Genomic DNA, 8,912 nt, shown 5'->3' with positions numbered 1-8,912 from the left:
AAATTGTGAAATTAAAAGAAATATTCTAATATATCATCATAATAAAGGTGTTGATCAACTCATGTCAGAGGAAAGACTGAATTATTCTGTTCTTTCTATATAAAGTAATATTTTAAAGTCATTGTCATTTGAAGAGACAAAGAATAAGCAGCCCTGGCTGGGTGGCTCAGCTGATTGGAGCATCATCCTGTATACCAAAAGGTTGTGGGCTTAATCTTTAGTCAGGGCACATACATACAAGAAGCATCAGTGAATCCATGGATGGTTGGTACAATGAATTGATGTTTCTCTCTCTCTTCCTTGCTCTCTAAAATCAATAAATAAAATTTCCAAATAAAAAAAGAAGTCAAAAAAGGTAAGGGTGAACTATTTGAGAGTTGTTTCAGGCAGCTAATTCATACAAATCTATGTTATTTTTAGATGTTATGTTTATAGTATTTGCTTGATTTTTTAAAATGTATAATTTGTTGTAATTTATTATTCTAAATAAACGTTTACTCTTATAATCAATTTTGTATCAATCTTGTAATAAATTTTATTTTTCTTAAATGGAGCTTCCAAAATTGCATAAATAAGTAGGGAGGTAGCTTTTCCCTTTTCAGCAAATCTTGACTCAAAATTACAGCCAGTTCAGGAATAACATGAACAAAATAGACCACCACTAACAAAGAACTATTATATATACATTTATACAAACTCTTCCACAGCAATATGGGAGCCCCATCTCTTTTGTCCGCTCTACACATGTGGCCCTCCCTACCCTCATCCCACATTCACCCTCAACATCTCTGATCCCACCTCTGGTGGGGGTGGGGAAGGTGCCCAATCCTTCCCTCACCACCTTCTTCCACCTTTGCCCCTGAGCTCTTCCTGTTCTTTCATTTCTACTTTTTGCCATCTTTGGGGGCTTCCTTCTATATCATCCTCAAGTTTTCATTTCACTCTTGTCCTCTGCTTCATCTCACTGCCCCACATGTGAGAACAATGCAGAAGTTTCAAGAAGCTGAAGGCACCTGAAGAATAAAACATGTCTACACTCTCAGACCAACCCTAACCTATCTGTGGCTGCATGACTCTTCCTATCAGGTTGCCACTTCCAAAGAAGTCTCAGAAAGAACCCTGATTGCTGGCCAGGGGCAAGGAGCTCAGAGCCTGGAAACAAGAGCTGGAAGCAGAGAGCCCAGCACCCCTGGATTGGGCTGGGTCCCACAGCTCTTCTTCACCCCACTGGGCCTAGGAGCCTTCCTGGGGGCTGGTCACACAGGACCCACTCTGCTCTCCTCCTGAGGTGCTCCACATACTAGCTAAGGCAAGAAAAATAGGAATTTTTGAGTCTGATGAATAAGCACATTTAAATGGGAGGAGCCTGGGAGACAAGACCCAGAGGAATCATTTGGTTAAAAGGAAAAGTCTGGACTATCATTTGAGCATGTCTGCTGTCTAAGAACAGTGAAAAGAAAGACTGATTCCTGGCTTTCTCTTTCCCTCTTTCCCTCCCTCCATCCCTCTTTTAAATGCATTTGGGAACCTGCCGTTCTCAGCACAGGGATCAGAGATGTTGAGGGTGAATGTGGGATGAGGGTAGGGAGGGCCACATGTGTAGAGCGGACAAAAGAGATGGGGCTCCCATATTGCTGTGGAAGAGTTTGTATAAATGTATATATAATAGTTCTTTGTTAGTGGGGGTCTATTTTGTTCATGTTATTCCTGAACTCCATGCTACACATATCCTGGGAGTGCTCTAGGATAGGGGCCGAACCTCCTTCCTCTAGAGCAGGGGCCACTGCTCCTGCTCCTGTCCCCGCTCCTGCTCCTGCTCCTGCTCCTGCAGGGACCACTTCCTCCTTTGCCCTGTGCAGCTTCTGCTCCCATTTTAGGGGTGACCAACTACCTGTGAAGGAGATTTTGGGGTGCCCACTCAGTTCTCACTAAAGCATCATTTCTTCTAGGCTGATTCATAGCCAACAATTCCACTTAGGACAGCCTAGGAGAAGCTCCCTGATGAGCAGCACTGCCTAGAACAGCAATGAGGAAGGAGAACAATGGCTGATTCTTGAGCCAAACTAACAGTTTGAACCCTGGTTTAGACACTTATGGCTGAGAGACCTCAGGCAACCTGTCCACCTACTTGGGTCTTGTTTCCTTATCTGTGAGATAGGGTACTAGCACAAAAGAGAGGAGCTGTGAAGAGAAGACCAGGCCCAAAAATCAATTTATACAGTTCCTGGTAGTTTTCTTCCCTTCTTCTTCCTCTAGAGCAGAGTATATTGCTAAGTGGGGGGTTGGGGGAAGGTGGGATGTCTTTGTCCTCAGTGTAGTATAAATACAACAGAAATCAAAACCATAAATCCTCAGTTGCAAGGGTGTCTAAAAGGCCATTTCACTACCCCCTTCTTCCTGGAACACTTGAACTCTCAAACACCACTTTCAAGTCTTTCTAAAACAAAGAAGGACTGAAAACATAAATAAATACTTAAATGCATGAATTATTTTACTCAAAAGTATTTGCTGCCTTGCCTCTTTCTTCAAAACTCTTTCTCATTCTTTTTTTTTTAATTTTTTTAAAATATTTTATTTATTTATTTTTAGAGAGAGGGAAAGGGAAGGAGAAAGAGTGGGAGAGAAACATCAATGTGTGGTTGCCTCTCGTGAGTCCCCTGCTGGGAACTGGCCTGCAACCCAGGCATGTGCCCTGACTGGGAATCGAACCGCGATCCTGTGGTTCGCAGGCCCGCGCTCAATTCACTGAGCTACACCAGCCAGGGCTCTCTTTCTCATTCTTAAAAACTGTAGGGCCTTCCAGCTACAGCCTGAGATACCAGGCATGGGGCAGGAGCAGAGAGAGAGTTTGAGGAACAAGAAGAAATTCAAGACCAAGGAGAAAGATTGTGGGCACCAGGAGCAGAATCCCTATTCTGCTGAGAAGGGAGCCTACAGTGAAGCTGGGGAAGGAAGATGGTTAGGGTGAAAGCAGAAGTGGATAGTACTGCAGGATGCCTCTGGCTGGCAACACTGGATCCATAGTGAAGGAGAGAAAGAAGAGAGGACACAGGCCAAAAGGGCAATATCACCTTCTGATAGTGGTGCTCTCCACCCAATGAATGAGGAGATGAATCTCCAGAGAAGTGACAGAGAGAGTTCTACTGCTGGTCATATATACCCCCACCTACACACTTCCCAATCCTCCCCCAACCTGGCCACATTCCCACTGGGCAGATACTTCCCAGGTCAAGAAAAAAGACATTAAGAAATCCACTGCCTTCCCCCACCCTCCTTCAAAACACCATTTCCACTGTCATCAGGTGAGCCCTAGTGCCTCCACGTGACTGGTACCAGCTTCCCCGCTTACATGCATGACGAGCATGGGCCCTAGACTGGGTGCCAGATGCTGAGTTAAGACCAAGGAGGGGAAATCCGCCAATGTCAGAAAGTTACATAGCCCTGGCAAATGAGCCACAATCGCCAACCAGTGTAGGATAAGGGGTAGGGACAACTGCCATTCAAGTTCTCAAGCCAGGGCCCTCAACTTTCATGTTAGAGAAACCTCTTCCCCATCTCCTAGGACAGTGCCTAATAATTATGGGGACAGGAGGGTTAAAATGAAGATTTGAGGCACTACCCCTATGGCCTCCACTGAAGATTCACAGCCTAGGACTAACTGAATCTGCATTTCTAACCAGCATGCCAGGTGATTCCAATGCTGCTGGTCTGAGGACATCACTTACAGAACAGTTTCTTGAAGTTGGAACTCCTTGTGGCAGGGTTGGGGGAAGATACAGTATAGAGCCTGGGGCATCCCAACCATCCTGTGCCCACTAGAAACTATAACCAGCCCCATCCCCAAAAGTGCTTGACTTTGGGTCTTTTCAACTTCCAGTGAGTAACCAGTAGTGAGATACCTGCATTCTAGTATATGCGGAATCAATTCAAAACCAGTTTTGGTGGAGCTCCTTCCAGGCCAGGTGCCACTGTTCTGAGAACCATGAAACACATGAAAGCATATACACAAAGTATGCTTTCTACTCTCAAGAACCCTAAGACCTGGTGCATTACTTACAGCCTCTAGGTTTCTGTTTCTTCTCTCCAAAAGGTATAAAAATACTAAAACCTTCCCAAGAGGTGGTGAGCCTCCCTGGAATTATTACCTATGGAAGTGCCCTGAAAGTGAAACTCTGATATTGTCCTACTGGTTGTGGTGTCTTTTACTGCTGGGGGTAAAAGTTGGGCTGTTGTGGGACTCCAAAAGGTCAGGGAGCCTTGAGGACAGGAACCCTAAGTTGTAGGACCCAGGGGCTGAGCGTCAGGATCTCTCCATTAGTTCCTTTCTGAAGCTGCCAGATCTTCATTTGCTTTAAAGGGGAAGCAGCTACAAAGCTGACCTTTGTGCACCTCTTCCCAGGCTTGACCTCTCCCTTCCTCACTGGGGCCCCAGGGTCAGCCAGTTCACAGAGGAGCCACATGATAAGAAGAGCAATTAGCTTGGACTTGTTTTATCATAAGTTTAAATCCCAGGTCAGCACTAGCTGGGTTCTACAAGTTACTTTTGCTTTCTTACTCTTAAACCTACTTTACAGATGTTTTCTCATCTGTTAAATGGCAGAGAATAAGAAACAGGTGGGGCAAAAGTAGGTTCACAGTTGTGAGTACATGAAACACAGCAATATAGTTTGCTTAGTCCCTCAAGCCAGAAGCCTGTATCTATGGACCCCTCTCCCACTTTCTTCATGGCCAACAGTCAACTATAAAATACCAAACAATTTTGAAATCCATGACCACGAGCCCCTTAACTCAGGCCACTTTCACTTTAGCCTGGACTACTGCATTAACCTCCCCTAGCTTGCCTGCCTCAGTATTCTTCCCCAACCCTAGGCTGTTCTTTACCCTGCAGTCTTGTAACAGGGCAAAGCCAAGAGGGGGGCCCCCAAAAAAGGAATTTGGAATGGGGTCTAGAACTCAAGGTGTTCAGGAAATATTAGAAGGACATATAAGATGTCCTCACCCCTTAACCCCCTCACACAGGTGTCAGTTAGAAGAAGGAACAAATGGAGCAGGGCCATTGAGAGTTGTTTTGCATAGCAACAGTTTTGCAGCTAACCTCTGGAATGGTCATTTAACACATCTGTAACCTTTAACTGATTTCATAGATATGTTAAATAGCTGTGGCCATGCTTTGAGCCAGGGAGAAGGGAGTGACTTCCACCCAGGATGTAATTGGGGGGCAACACCCCCCTGGTTACAGTGCCTGCATGACAGCTTGGAGTTGATTGGCTCCACGCCATGGGGCCACACCTGCCCAGGCTCACTATGGCAGCCCAGTAAAGCTGGGAGAATAGGGGAGTCCTGGCAGGTGTAGCCAATTGTAGGAGGAGTCGGAAATGGGGCTGCAGAGGACTGGCATGGGGATTTAAATGCAGATGCAGCAGCCATTGAAGGGAGAGCTATGCGGTTTTGGCAGAGTGAGGACCTCCTCTTGGCCATGTGAGGAGAACCACGTGGCCTTGCCAGAGTGGGGACCCCCACAGCCCTGTGAAGAAAGAGAACCACACACTTTTGGCCAGAATGGGGACTCCTGCAGCCATGTGAGAGAATCACCATGCAGCTTTAGCAGAGAATTGCCACTCGGGTTTGGCAGAATGGTAACCCTACCCCTCCACCACCACCACCGCAGCTCTGGTGGAGAGAAAAACCATGCAGTTTTGGCCAGAGTGCAGACCCCTGCAACTCTGGTAGAAGAAGACCATGAGGCTTTGGGGTACTCCCTTAGGCTGCGTGGCCTGGGAAGCAGGAGAGATTTTGCCTGAAAGAAGGGTGAAAGAACTTTTTGCCAGTAGACCATGAGAAGGTGCCACATGGCTTTGGAGTAATTAGAGATCCTGCCTGGACGGCAACACAGCTGACAGTGCCAGCATCCTGAAACACCGACGTGTGCTTTTCCTGAGATACAGTACCCCAAATTAGGGCAGGGGGGAAGAAAGCACTGTGGGCATCTGTTGTTATCCTAAAGGACTTTGATATTTTAATGGGGACTTTGGGTCACTACTTTAAGTCTGTATAGCTTTAAATAAACCCTTCCTTTCCTTTTCACAAATTTCTGGCATTGAGAGATGTCTTTCCTCTGGTGGTAAACAGACACTCCCAGTAGGGATTAGTATACCTTGGGAGGGGCCCCTGTTGTTCCATAACAGTTTTTGGCATCCCTGGGTGGGCCAAATATTGCCCCCCCCTTGGACCTCTGTTCAGTAACAGTCTAAGGTAACTTTCTAAATAGGGTACAACTCTCATCTCTTCATTCCCATGTATAAAATCCTTCAGTGGTTCCCCATGCCCTTAACAAAATGTCTAAAATTATTCAGTTGACTTTGAAGCTCCTTGGATGAGCTGGCCCTGACACCCCTTTCCAACTGCATTTCTCAGCACCTCACCCCACATACCTCTAAACACATACATTCTACAGTCCAGTGTCACACATTCTCACCTGCAGCCTGTGCACATGCCACATACCTGCCTAGAACACTCTCCTTGCCACCACTGGCCTCTTCATGCTTCTAATTGTCCTAAATCCTCAGTTCATCATCATCTTCTAGAAATCTTCACTGATGCCCCTCCCATGTTAGGCCTCTTCCTGTGAGTTCACAGTTCCTTGACTCCCCTTATCACACTACATACCACAGTTGTATATCACAATTGGCTCTTTGCTTTTCCAGCTCCTCCCAATGTTGCGGGAAGAAACTTACACCGAGAGGAGATAGCAGAAAACACGAGTAGTTTATTATGTGCATGGGCCCAGAGGAGTCAGTCTGCAAATTCTGAGCCCCGAACAAAGGATTCTTGGGGTTTATATAGTCTACAGGGTCTTCCTGTCTACATAGCAAAGTGGGATACAGAAGCAGAATGTGGAAGTTAGTTCTAGCTATAGGGCTCCCTATACCTATGTGGCAGAAGCAGAGTACAAAGGCTAAATGTGGAAATTAGTTGTGACTGCGGGGGGGTGGGGTGGGGGGGCTAATCTTAGCCCTTGTGAACATCCTGCTGTTTGCTTTCCCAAACAGCCCTATCGCTCTTCCCAGGGTGCTTGGGGTTTGGGTAAACAAAGGTTCTTCAAAGCTTCACCAGGAGGGGAGAGACTGTATTTGTCTGGTTTACTGCCATACCCCCCCACCATCCAGCACATGCCTTTCCATGAATAGGTGCTCAAGGAACATTTTTTGAAATAACGAAAGAAAAAATACAGGTAAATCTCCTAGCACAATGACTAGCAGAAAAATGATAATGAATACCATCAGCATCATCATGGTTCAGTCCCGCACTGAGCCACATCTCTCCAATGGAAACCCAATTCAACATTCAGATCCTGCCAACAGTGAGTGAAATGGTGTGATAGCCCTAGTGTGGAGGTGTTTGTACGATACTCCTTTCCCTCCTCCCCAGTGATATTGATCTGTCCCTACCCAATGCCTGGTCTTCATCCTCACTCAGGCCTCTTTTCCCAACCCCACTGCAGGCAGGAAAGGGAGACCCCTTTACTCCCCATCGAAACTTAATCTTTAACCACAGAGCCAGTGATTGATACTTTTTCTGGAGGAGTTTCCCTAACCTACAGCCCCACTCACTGCCCTGGGCAGATCAGGGGAAAGGATCCCATAGGTAGGCCCAGCTTGCCAAGACATAGCCACCTGCCTCCACTCTAGAAATGAAGAGTACTGGGGGATTAGCAGCTGATCCTTTGAAAACAGCTCCATTTGTGTTTCTCCAGAGGTGCATATCACTGATTTATAGAGTTAACATGACTGCTGTGTTTCATCCCTAGGACTGTGTACTTCTTGAGAAGAGATCACATTAATCATCATACTCCCCATAAGGCCTGACAAAGTAGAATCTCAATAACTGCTAAATGAATGAATGAATGAATGAATGAATGCATGAATGAATGGGTGCATATGAGCAATCCTAGGCAGAATTTTCCATTTTCCACCTTATAAAGATGACATTTGTCCTATTATTGAAGACCATCCTCTTGATCCTTAAGAGATTCCAGAGGCAAATAACCTTCAAAGTCAAGAGGATCATTTTTCTTTATCTAATTTAAATTTCTCTAGATGCAACTTCTAGTGCATTTCCTTTTCATCTACCCCCATAGCCACTGAAACTAAAACTTATTTTTTTGTGAGGACACAATTACTAATTTACCCTTTAGCACAGGCCCTTGATTGTTTCCTCCCTGGAGCCAACCCTTTTCTCGTTCCACTGTTCCTTGGGCTGTTTGCCAAGCTCTCAAAGGCCTCCCTCGGCTGTAGAGGTAAGATTGGAACATATTGTTCTCCACACAGCCATGTGCAAGTTCACAGATGCTTACATGCCCAGTTGCATTCACAGGACATACACGTCTCTGTACCTGTAATCCCCAGTACTAGATAAACACATGCTCATAGACAACCTCTATACACAGTCATAGATTCATCTCCTCAACCTGAGCCCTAGTCTTGTGAATTCTCACACATCTGAACACACACACATGCAGGAAGAAACCACACAGACCTATGCTGTTTTCCCTACCCGGGTAAGCTAAACTAGGTGGAGCATCTGAAGCCTTCCCATCACCACTTACCCCTTTCCCTCTTCCCCCTCCAGCTCTCCTTTCCATTGGCCACAAAGGGCACTTTCTTTCTACCTCCACAATAATTTTCCACTCCAAGGAATACAAGGATTAAGTAAACCCAAGTTAGTTCCTCTTTCTTCCTTCTGTCCTCCTCCCATTTTCTCCCAAATCCTCAATGTACCTTCCATTTGTCCAGAGCAACACCCTGCTCTCTATCCCCTTCCCAACTTCCATTCCTCTGGCCATAGGGAGCACCAGGTTTTTATGGGTTTTATCTTTTGGAAATAAACAATGAGGAAGCACTGGAAACTGACAG

Source organism: Artibeus jamaicensis, unplaced genomic scaffold (genome assembly GCF_021234435.1).
Source record: "Artibeus jamaicensis isolate MK-2021 breed Jamaican fruit bat unplaced genomic scaffold, CSHL_Jam_final contig_475, whole genome shotgun sequence".
Taxonomy (NCBI): domain Eukaryota; kingdom Metazoa; phylum Chordata; class Mammalia; order Chiroptera; family Phyllostomidae; genus Artibeus; species Artibeus jamaicensis.
This window is presented reverse-complemented; position numbering follows the sequence as displayed.